Source organism: Paramisgurnus dabryanus, chromosome 14 (assembly GCF_030506205.2).
Source record: "Paramisgurnus dabryanus chromosome 14, PD_genome_1.1, whole genome shotgun sequence".
In the NCBI taxonomy this organism is placed as follows: Eukaryota; Metazoa; Chordata; class Actinopteri; order Cypriniformes; family Cobitidae; genus Paramisgurnus; species Paramisgurnus dabryanus.
The window spans coordinates 32,725,611-32,738,297 of record NC_133350.1 but is presented as its reverse complement, the minus strand read 5'-3'; the positions used below and the strand labels follow the sequence as shown (position 1 = coordinate 32,738,297).

At 41.0% G+C, this 12,687-nt stretch overlaps 1 non-coding gene across 1 annotated transcript; it reads right to left on the bottom strand.

Moving 5' to 3' along the window:
• Positions 1-10,373: 10,373 nt before the first annotated feature.
• trnac-gca (transfer RNA cysteine (anticodon GCA)) lies at positions 10,374-10,445 on the bottom strand. Its single transcript has one exon. It is a non-coding gene; the product is annotated as a tRNA-Cys (tRNA).
• Between the last annotated feature and the right edge of the window lie 2,242 nt (positions 10,446-12,687).

Here is a 12,687-nt window from a genome sequence, read left to right as displayed (position 1 = left end):
CAGCATTAACGTTAATGTTATGTTAACCCATGCTATTAATTCATTAATCATTAATGCATTAAAATAATTCAAGGTAATGAAATGCAGTCAGACCACCAGGGCCCGGTTTTTCAAAAGTAATCCACTAGGATTTTGGATAACGGATTGGATCATATCTTGAAAATGGGTTTTTCAAAAGAAAAAACGGATTAGATCACGTAATCCAATCTTGGTTTTGATCCGGATCAAACCTTTAGTTTGGGTTTTTCAGAACTTTTTTGTAGGATTAATATCTAGATTAAACTGATCCCATCAGAAGGGTGGATTCAGCGTGGATTTTATGCCCAAAATGTAATGAAAACTTAAAAAATGTATCAAATAATACTATATTTGGATCATGCAGTATCTTACAAGATATCCTATTTATTCATAAGGTTTTAATTTTATTTGTTTATCTGTCAGGCTACAGTGATTATGTAGGCTTTAACGTATTCAGCCTTTCAGTATAGGCCTACAGCAAAGTAGAAAGAGTTTGGCCTCATAAAATAATCCCCCAAACAGCTGTCAAAATTGACCAAAAACAATAAATTTTATTCTGTCACTAATTTATATATCATTTCAAATAAAAATAAATTTATATTGACCCCACACTGGCAATTCTACTTGTTGCTCTTTACATATCTATAGTTCTACATTGTGATTTCCTATCCTGTTTAAGCACTGGTTATCCAGATTTGGTGATCCTGAAAAGTTCCAATCCATATCAGATTGATCCAATCCGATGTTGCTTTGAAAAACTGGCTCAAAAGTAAGCTGAATTACGTGATCACGGATCGCAAAAAAAAGGATTACTAAATCCAGATCAATTTTATACGGATTAAACCTTTTGAAAAACCGGGCCCAGGAGCTCCGGCCGGGTTTGATCCGCGAGCAGGAGGTTTTAAATGCTGCACAGACCGATTGGAATGTGGCTCTATCACTTGCGCGCGCGCACACACACAAACCAGGTGCACGAACAACCAAGAGACGTGTCCCGCGCACATATTCTTTTGAACGCAGAGCTTTGTCATACAGTGCACTTGAGTCTGCATCATGACGCACGCGCCTCTAGGTGGTTCGTGGATCTGGTTTGTGTGTGCGTGCGTGTAACAAAAAGCACAGGGTGTAGCGAAGGCTTTACGGGTACCGTGAGATATTAAAGCGCGCTTATTAGTGAAACTGGTTAATAGCTGCATCCCTACTGCAATGGCAGAACTAGCGGGGTCAAGTTTTTTTTTCTTTAAAGATGCGTTTTTTATTATCTGCGCTGCTAGATGGCGCCAGATCAAATCAATAACAATTACGTTGTTTAATGACGCTCTGAAGCAGCGTGGAATTATGGGATTTGTAGTCTTTAAAGGGACACTTCACCCATTTGCTTAATCTTTGTATAGTTGGAACCCCAGTCATGTTTTTTAATGGTCGTGCATAATTTCCTCAGTTGCCACTGAGACAGGAGAAATACAGATTTCAGTGTTGCACTTCCTTCTTTCAATGATGTAAAAATCATCATTTTGCATCATTGAAAGAAGGAAGTCCAATATCTTTGTTGAGGGAGTGAAACTACAAACACCCATTTTCTCTGTCAAATAGGCACCAAATTCTAAATGTATGTTACATTTCGACTACAAATATGACGCACTTTCAATAAAGATTAATGTTTCTATGGGTGAAATGCTCCTTTAACTCAGATGGGTATTCCTAATCGAGCTCTTCCTTTTTGTCCACAGCCTTTGCAGCCCAATTCCTCCACTCCTGGCTCCTGGGCGGAAAGGACACACACAGGTAGGTATGAAGGCAAGTATGGGGGAGAGCGGGTACCTGGGGTTGTTTAGTCCAACAGATACGTATCCTGCGGTCGTATACGAAGGCGTCCAGTGAATCGGTAGGGTCCCAGGGGTCAGCCTAGAACGGCCTAGAAAACACCCAGGTGAGTATTCGGCTGTTTAGGAGAGTACAAAGGGTCCAGCGTCAGGGGGACTTCTACAGGTAAGTATAAAAGGTATAACTCAGAGTTCACAACTTCAAACAGTAACACAGGAGAACCAGGTAAGTACACTGAACTCGTAGAGTGGATACTCAGATAAATGTAAAGGGACAATGCACTTGGCTTGTAGCTTGGATGCACAGGTAAGTGGAAAGGGGCGGTACACTGGGCTCGTAGCTTGGATGCACAGGTAAGTGTAAAGGGACAATGCACTGGACTCGTAGCTTGGATGCACAGGTACGTGTAAAGGGGCAATACACTGGGCTCGTAGCTTGTATATAGAGGTAGGGGTCAAGGGGCAAATACACTGGGCTCGTAGCTTGGATGCACCGGGAAGTGTAGAGGGACAATGCACTGGGCTTGTAGATTGGATGCACAGGTAAGTGTAAAGGGGCAATACACTGGGCTCGTAGCTTGGATATACAGGTACGTGTAAAGGGGCAATACACTGGTCTCGTAGCTTGAATATACAGGTAGGTGTCAAGGGGCAAATGCACTGGGCTCGTAGTTTGGTTATACAGGTAGGTGTCAAAGGGCAAATACACTGGCCTCATAGCTTGGATGCACAGGTAAGTATAAAGGGAAAATGCACTGGGCTCGTAGCTTGGATGCACAGGTAAGTGTTAAGGGGCAATACACTGGGCTTGTGCCATTAACACACAGGTGGTGTTGAGGGGCAAATGCACTGGGCTCGTAGCTTGAATGCACAGGTAAGTACAATGGGGCAATGCACTGGCTCGTGGCTTGGGTGTACAGGGAGGTGTCAAAGGGGCAGATTTTAATGTACAGGGGTGTTTGGCAGACACACTGGGCTCGTGACATTGAAAACTCGGGGAAATATAAAGGAGAAGCAATTTCCACCTTATAGTGGTGACTCACCAACCCGGAGACAGCAGGGGTACAACTTTAAGATTCCAGACCTTCAACAGCGAGAGAGAGCGTAAGTTCACACACACACAGCTGATCCTCCTTACTGCGACGGACTCCTGGTGGACACACTTAGACAGGGGCTCCCAACACGTCGTAGCACAGTCCCTCATCGATACAGAGCCCTTGGCTCGATGCTAAAGGATCGGCAGCAACACACACACAGAGCTTTATAGGGAATGGAATACTTCAGTGAGCTATTAAATATCAATACATCACCACTGGGCTGCACAAAGGGGTAAGTGGAAGTATAAGGCAGGCTGCTGCACGTAGGGCCTTCCACGGCCTCAGGTAAAATCCCTCATATGGATATACCAGAATGGAGCACTACACCAGGGGTGTACGATGTAAGTCGGCCTTTCGCTTCCCTCTCCTCTCTTCCACAACGTGACCAGAGATCTAGACAGGGGCGGGCAACTGAAACACTCACAGCGTGTTATCACACACAATACAGCACATCCATGGCCCCACACAGTAGTTGATCTGATTTCTATGGCTTCAGTGCTTCACACAATACTCACAGTATACCTCCTCTCCTTACAGAATTTGCAGCAGCAACAGATGGAAGAATGGATTACAGTTCGCTGTCTGGGTATGTATAAAGGTAACGGTCATCTAACGACACCAGCTCACTCTCCTTCATCCAGAGCTTCCTCTTCGGCCTAGGGGGCGGGTGCTGACAACATTTACACACCACTGCACTCAAATCTTCAAGTGTAAACACAGCAATGACAAGACTCACCCACAGCAATCCACACACTCGTGGTGACTTAAGGCCAGACGGCCACAGGGGCTGGGAGTAGGCCCGGGATGGCAGACAGAAAGCCTGACTCGAAGGATGGCTAGATAGGCGTCACCCCGCGACCGTAATCCACACTGCTGTTCCTTATCGAGTCGGGCCGGCACACACCGCCCATACAAACATTCATAAGCTGTAGCAATGCGTACTCACAGGTTCGTCGGTCCACGACTATTTCCTTCTTATCCTCCCCAACGCATCCTTAGATGACGCCGACGATCAATACAGGAGACTGTAGAACAAAGTGGTGCATGGATACACAAAGTTGCAATGAAGGCTTCTTTAATATATTAAACTCACTACTCCTTTAATTCCTCTTCGTGTGTGCTACCAAATCCACAATATCCTTTGTACGTCTCTCTCTCTCTCTCTTTCTCAGCCCACTCACTATTCCGTCTCACCTCCCGTCTCGACCGAAATAACAACTCCCCTTCCTGTTCCTTCAATGCTCTTTTTATACTCTACCTCTTCCTTAATTCATCCAGTTGACAATCGCCACGTTTATTTTCACACCTGCATGTAATGAAGCCCAAATTCGGTTGCCCAGAGTAACCAGGAAGTAGCGGTGCATCACGGATTCTTGTCCGGGCGGAACTATTAGTTGCCACTTTTAGTTCCGCTCCTGAATCACCCCGGGCCAGGTGTTCAAAAGTAAGATGATTGGATTTTGGTTATCGGATTGGATCAAATCTTGAAAATGGGTTGTTCAAAAGGGAAAGAAGGAATCTGAAATCAGATTAGATCACAGAATCCAATCCTAGTTTAAATCTGGATCAAACCTTCAGTTTGTGTTGTTCAAAACTTGTCAGTAGGATTTGGATAACTTTGATCCAAAAAAAACTGGATTATCCTAATCCCAACAGGGGGTAGGATTTAAAGGTGGATTCCAGGAGGGAAATGTAGAAAAACTATAAAATTGGTCAAATAACACATTTGTTTCATTTAGTGTATATACTTTTATTTATTTTTTGAACTTGACTTGTGTAACCGTTGTAACAGTGATAAAGTAGATATAGTAGACATAGGCTACCAATTAAGCTATTCAGTAAAGTAAAAATAATGAAATATGAAATAATCCCCCAAACAGATTTCAATCACAAACAAAAATAATATATTCAATTTCTATGTCATTCATTAACGTATATTAATTTCAAAGCTAGTATTATGTTGCATGCTCTCTGTGGTTCCACTCGCAAGTAGTTAAGGCATGCAAAGCATCCCTTCAGAACTCCATTTAAAAGCTCAATTGCACATCTTGTTTTGCAATGAGTAGTGTTGATGAATACACATATGTGGTTCTGGACATTATTGGAGGTGAAAACTATAAAGCTCTGCATGGGATTCGAGGTGTTGTAGGGGATGGTGAGCCTACGATTGTAAAGGAAAGTGAGGAAACATTCATTCTGGATCTCAGCCCTACTGTATTATTGAAATACAACCTGGACCCTCACTGGTAGAGCCAGCAGTCACAGGAGCTCAGAAAAGACACTTGAAGCGTCCTTTGTGCGTCCACAATGTATTTGTTATTGTATATATATATATTTTTGTGACTCAGATGAGGGTTCATAAAAGAAATTATAAATGGATGTTTATGTTATTTTTGTGTTTTGTCTCAAAATGAAAAACTCTTACAGTGATCCCATATTGGTTCTTCTACCTGTTCTTCACATAGCTGGTAGCACATGTTGTGATATGTTGTCCCATTTAGAGCACAGGTAATCTGGATTTGGTAATCTTGAAAACTGTGTATCTGGATCAGGGTGATCCAGTCCAATGTTGCTTTGAAAAACCGGCATAAAAGTAAGACGGATTACCTGGTCCTGAATAGGAAAAAATGTGATTTCCAAATCTGGATCATTTTTAAACTTTTTGAACAACTGGCCCCTCGTGACATAAATAACCAGTGTTTTGATGACATTTACCTTAGTGGACGTGTTGCTCGACGAGGATTTTGTTGCGATGCTCAATCTTGAAGAGAAATATGCATCGAAGCTCTCCCGCACAGTGAAGAAGAGGTGAGGTTTCGAGGTTCCTCAGTCAGTTGAAATGTCCAATGGAGTTAAGAGGTTTGCGCTCAAGCTTTTCCAGGACATTAGATTGGTTAATAAGTTCTAAAAGTAACAGACCCACGTGGGTACTGACCAATAACATCGATTTGTGAAAAAATATGAAATTGACAAAATTTTGACATACGAGGTTTCCGCCCGACAGCGACGAAATGTACTGAACATTCAGAAATAATGTTTTATAAAATAATAAATTGCAATGTTTCTCTATCTTTACATAACAATCAAATAATTCAATATAAAAACAGTTGTTGTTTTAAACATTGTGTGAACATTAAAACATGACATTGTCATCGTTTAAAAATGGTAAAATGTAACATTCCTCTAACGTTCAGACAACACAAAAGCTTTCTTAGAACGTTGGCAGAACGTTTTTGGGAACGTTGGGAACTTTCAGGGAACATTCTTAGAACTTTTTTCTGTTAGCTGGGAAGACGGCACTTTAAAAATAAAATACACATTTAGTAATTAATTAAAATACAGTAACAAAGGAACGCCGCACAGTGTAACGAAGTAAAAGTACAATTTATTTGTTTCCACCTCGGAAGGGCAACTTGAGTCGAGAAGGGCACAGTTGCCTGGGCAACCTGAGCAACCCCCCTCCCCCTGTGCACGTCCCTGATCACATGCATGATTTTATGGTAATGCTGACTTTTTCGCGTCAACAATCATTTAAACCATAAACAATGTAGCTGTCATAGAATCAACGCCGAACCGATCGCTGCATTTCAGCACTGCCCCTGTTGGGCGAGGACGCGCCACTCACGCGTTTGTCTTTACAAACTAATACGTTTACAGTAGGGATGTCCCGATCCGATCACGTAATCGGAAATTGGCCCCGATCACGTGGTTTCAGACTCGATCGGAATTGGACGTTACCTCCCGATCAGGACTCGGATACATATGCAGGGTTTAAAATCCATTAAGTTCTCGCTCTGCTCCGCGCCAGTGTACGCGCTGCGCTGGTGCGTGTGAACTGAAGAGAATAGGCTTGTTCGACTTCATCCGGCTGCCGGTTCTTGTGGTGCTGCATGACGTCAAAGTTCCGCGAGAACGATTTAAAAGCAAACTCCTCCGTATGATTTTGCGGATCACTCTCGCGGTAGTTTGACGTCACCTGGCTGTCGATTGTTGCGGCGCCGCATGAAGTCGAACAAGCCTTTTGACGTGCTTTCATTCATAGGCTTCACACTCGTGCGTGCAAGGAACCCACGACAAAACCGCGTTTTTACCGCTCATTTAAACGACGCGTTGAACGTTATTGTCAACATGTGCTCAGACGCAGTTCCGCGTCTCACTCAGAACCTCAAGAACGCGCATTCGCGCAGGATCATTTGACATTACTGTAGAGATGAGAGAGAGAGAGAGAGAGAAAGAGAGGTAAGAATGGTGCCCATGTCGAAAAAACTTAGTAGAAGTCTAGAAACAAAGTATTAAAGTATGTATAGCCATGTCACTCATCTCATTACAAAATGTTAACTAGATAACTGGATACAACCAGAGATGTATAAAGTACTAGGGACCCAGACTTGAGTAAAAGTACAAGTGCTCTATCAAAAAAGTGACTTGAGTAGAAGTTGAAGTGCTCTTTAGGCACAGCACTTAAGTGGAAGTACTAAAGTATTAAACATGTTTTGTACTTAAGTACTGCAAGTAGTTTGTTTTAAAATATACTACTCAAGTACTGAAAGTAAAAGTACAAATATTGTGTAATGTAGTTATTAAAGAAAACAGTCAAAAGTTTGAATATAATATTGTTTATATTATTTCAAATGTTTAAGCTGAAGGACGTCTCGCAATTCTTTTGGCTGTAGCAGCAGTACAAGGACAGGAATATTCAGATTAATTTAACGATACAGAATTCAGTATTAATGAAATATTAGTCGATATAAATGGTAATAGGGAAATGTGCAAGGGGTTTCAATGTATTTAGGTTTCCTTCTTTCGCGCACACTCGCCCTTTCATGCGCACAAATTCGTTCTCTCTGCTTTGGCTCTCTCTTTGCTTCACATTTGTCCACAACCGCAGCTCATATTTGTGAGTGAGTGAGAGGGAGGAAGGGATCCGCCCTTCACTATCTCCAATTGGTTTAGACCACGATGTGTGTGTGTTTCTAATGTGTGTCACCGCTCCGGCAGTGATAATGTGGGTTTGGAATGATTTGTAAAATTTTTATAACGAGAGTAACGATGCAGCACATAAAAAAAGTATCGGAGTAAAAGTATTAAACTCATCGAAAATATGTACTGAAGTAAAAGTGGAAGTAGGAGAAAAAAATAATACTTCAGTAGAGTACAGATACTGTCTTTTAGTACTTAAGTACAGTAGTGAAGTAGTTCTACTTCGTTACTATACATCTCTGGATACAACTGATTGTATAGTTTAATAAATAATGTATTTTGATTATACAAATGAATCACGACCTAACTATAGGTATTTTATAACTAACTGCTGACCATCTTAGGGAATCTCTATGGCTAATTTATAAGATATATTGCTGAATCAGTATGTTGTTTTTCTTGTTAATTGCGTCTTTTTGGGTAGCCTATCTTATGCCTAGAATGAGTCAAGGAGGTTGAGTCTTATAACTTCATTCAAAGTTTGATCAATTGTGCATAATGACATGTGCACCAAATGCATATAGGGTGTCAGACTCATAGATTTGCATAATTTAAAGTTCAGGTTTTAAAGTTTGGGTCAACATGTGGCACAGCTTTAAAACTGAAACGTATAAAATCCTATCAGAGATACAAAATGTCATTGAAACACACCCAGTGGCTTTGCTGTCATCAGGATTAAACATGTTACCCCTCGAACCCTCCCTCCCAACAGAGCCTCCCCACAAAACAAACCCCAATTTAACCCCTGAACATATATACTATATATTCATTATTTTTTAACACATCTGTAGTTATGCGCTGGCACAGAGTTAGACTCTTTTGACTCCACACAGAAACAGCAATGCGTGCGGCATGCCATAAGGAACATCCTGGACTGGTTCTGTTTTCTCACTCTTCTATATTCTTTTTTTTAATGTATTATAGAAGTATCGGATCGGGACTCGGTATCGGCAGATACTCAAAATCAAATGACTTGGACTCGGACTCGAGGGCAAAAAAACCTGATCGGGACATCCCTAGTTTACAGTATTACATTGATGAAAAAGGGAATTAAACTTGTCATGCCATATATCATTAAAAAAGAAAGGGTGAAAGGGTTTAACGTCAGATGTCTGAATCATATCATTCCTACCTGAAACTGCACATCCTCCCGACGAGGTTGTTGCTCCAAGCGTTCAGAATATAACATCCATTTGCAGTTTTGTGCACAAACATATATGAGAAATATTAATATTCTATCGGATTTAGTATCAAATAATACTCAATATATATAGTTTTTCAATAATCACACAGTCAGTTTCTTTCTAGTCACGTGTGAAGGCACGTTTGAAAGTAAAGGCTGCCCTCTAGTGGTGAAGGCGCAATGCATTTTTTCTTATTTACATAGGGTTCAATTGGATATTTTAAAGTGAAAATAACATAATATAGACATGTTACTGCAATGTTTTTTATCTTGGGCATCTTCACATTGGAGTCCCGAGTTCATATAAAAAATTTGGTTTAGATATGTTAAAGAGTTCCTGAGATGTGAACTACTTCCTGTTTGGCGACTACGCCACAGGTATATTTTGGGCTGTGATGGGCAAATGCTTCCGAAAATCAAAAATCCTTCTAGTAACTTTTGTGAGGCTTGGTCCAAGGATCGTGTACGTCGAGTTTCGTAAAGTTCTGACAAAATTGGTGACCTGTGAATCTTTTTTAGGGTTTTCTGTTCAATCCAATATGGCGGAAGAACAACATGGCAAACCGAAACCGGCAAACAGCCACACACTTCTTAGTTTGGGTATCTCTCCGATTTGTTTCAGAGGTGAAGTGTGAGCAGTCAAGTCGCAGCTCTGCGATCTGACTGAATAACGAGGTATCTCCAAACCTGCTGCTGGTCGGCTACTGCCCTGCAGACTTCAGTTTCAACCCACCTCCAACACACCAGTCTGTAATTATCAAGCAACCCTGAACACCTTGATAAGCTGCTTCAGCTAAGTTTCATTGGGGTTGGAGCTAAAATCTGCAGGGCGGAAGCTCACCAGTAGCACGGTCAGCGACCCCTGGTATAGTGTCAGCACAAAATTTGTGAGCTTTGGCTTCACGTCGCATGGTATTTACTCGTTTAGTGTACGTTGGCATTAAGCCACGACTGTGCTGAAATGGCACAGTGTATGCTCGTCTTTAGCATTAGAACAGGGGTAGGCAACGCCGGTCCTGAAGTGCAGCAATCCTGCAGATTTTATTTCCAACCCTGAATAAACCCCATCCACCTGTGGTTCTCAGGTGACCTTTAGACCTTGGTTAGCCTGTTCATGTGGCCCTTATTGGAGCTGGAGCTAAACTCTGCAGGGCTGCTGCACTCCAGGACCGACGTTTGCCTAACCCTACGTTAAAAGGATCCATGATGAACTTTGAGTCCGAAATATTAACGCGGCAAACTACCGCAAGAGGTTACGGACATACAGGCTAAAGGGGGCACCCGGATTTGAACCGGGGACCTCTTGATCTGCAGTCAAATGCTCTACCACTGAGCTATCACCCTATGAGAAGACACGTGACTGAAGAATTGAAGAACCATCATGTGTTATGCTTCGCCACAGTTAAAGCTGTCTTGATAATGTCCAAGTGAATGGTTAGACCTCCCTATCTGCGTTTAAACGCTCTAGCACTGACCTATAAAAACTGTGCTAGAGACAACGTATGTTTTCAACCATTCCGCTAAGGTTTTTCAGTTGTTATGATTCCTGTTCTATTCCTCTTACAGCAAACATCAACAAAGGAAAAATCCGCTCAACCCTTTACCATTTTCTAGACAGTTGGCACATAGCATGGACTTTAAAGGCTGAAAACACACTGGATTGTAAGCACTTCAAAACTGGTGCAACGAAGACACGTTGCTTTCTCTACTGGGTAGCAGACCACTCCTAGAGGTGTAGGAAACAACATAACCCTCGGCAATGTTGCGTCTTAAATACAGTTCAATATCACAACGACAGACGACGAGGATGGGATTTGAACCCACGCATGTAGAGCACAATGGATTAGCAGTCCATTGCCTTACCTCATCCTGTGAGATTTCCCGTAACCCCTGCCGTAGGGCATTTTGCGATTCCTAAATTACCAGTAAGTAAGTAGTAGCGTGCATCAAATTGTTTCCGTTGTTGGTGTAATCAAACGTTATCTTTTAGAAAGCGTTAATTTTGGCCTGACAGAAGGGAAACGCCTGAAAAGAACTTATCCATCGCCTCAGACATGTTTCACAGCAAAATCCCCAGTGTTAAATTAACACTGCTCGGTGTTTATATAATCCACACCAAGATTGGTGTTAAAAAAACACAAAATCAGTGTTAAAGTTAATAAGATAATGAAGTTATTGAGTCATTAATGGTGAACACCTGCTGGTCATTCCGTGTCAAATCAACAAAATTTTGGAATTGTTCCCGTCTTAAAAATTTTATTTTGTTGACTCTTTTTCTGGAGAAAGTAATACTAAAATGAGGAAGAAAGCCAAAATATTAAATGCAATAGATAAAATGCCTAGAGTTTAATGAACACTATCATCATCTCTGTTTTAAAACTAACATTACAACTTGCTTGCAGAGTTACATGGATGATAGGTTTAACTTCTAAAGAACTGCTGTAAATCTGGTTAATAAAGTAAGTCACCATTGTGCCGATTAGTGTTTCCTTTAGTTGGGTACTTGGGTCTTGAAGTTTAGTGTTAGTTTTCTTCTGCTCATTGTGGCAGTGTGTTAATAAAACACATCTGTTAAAGCAGAGAAAGCTTTTTTATATGCCTGTTTCTTCATAATTAAATTGTGATCAAATGTTTCAATGATTTGTAGAGTAGATTATAATAAACATAAACAATCTGAGAAGGTCTGGAAGAGCTTCCCTCCTCATGAAGCAATGAACAAGTGATCTTACTAAAACATTGTTGCTATTGCTAAAAGAGCAGAGTTAGACCAGTGAAGGTCAAGGGACAAATGCCTAACTATAGGAAACACTAATCACAGTAATGGTGACTTCAAATGAACTCATAACAAACACAAACTTAAGATTTCATGTGATACATTTTGTGATAAATGTCTATTTGACTTGTGAGACATCACGTCAGAAAGAAGATTTGTCTACTAAATCACGCGTGTGGATGCTGGAATAGTTGAGCACTTGTATTTTGTTTTGACAGCTGTTTAGAAGTTAAACTTATCCATTTAGAAAATAAATCTGCAAGTTATCATTTTATTTTTTAAACAGAGATGCTGATAGAGAGGCAAACGTGAAAGATGGCAGCTTTTGGAGGCATACACCCAACAGTATTCATCTATTGCATTTAATAAATTGTCTTTCTTTATTATTTTAGTATTTTCTCCAGAAAACGAGACATCAAAATAAAAATTTAGAGACAGGAAAATGTCCAAAATGTAATTGATTTGAATGACCAGCAGGTGTTCACCATTAATGTCTTAATCATCACTTCATTATCTCATTAACTTTAACACTGATTCAGAGTTATATTTTTAACACCAGTCTTTTTTAACACCGATTCTGGTGTGGATTATATAAACACCAAATAGTGTTGATTTAACACTGATAGAGTTAATTTAACACTGGGGATTTTCCTGTGTAGAAATAATTTCAAGGACTGACTTTTAATTGACCTTTCGCCGGCCCCTCCCCCAAAACGGCCATTGTCCAATCACACATCACAGCAACCGTTACTATGCGAGCACGTCCGACAAACATTCACGCCCGCAGCGCTTGTGAGCGGTGCATACAATGGA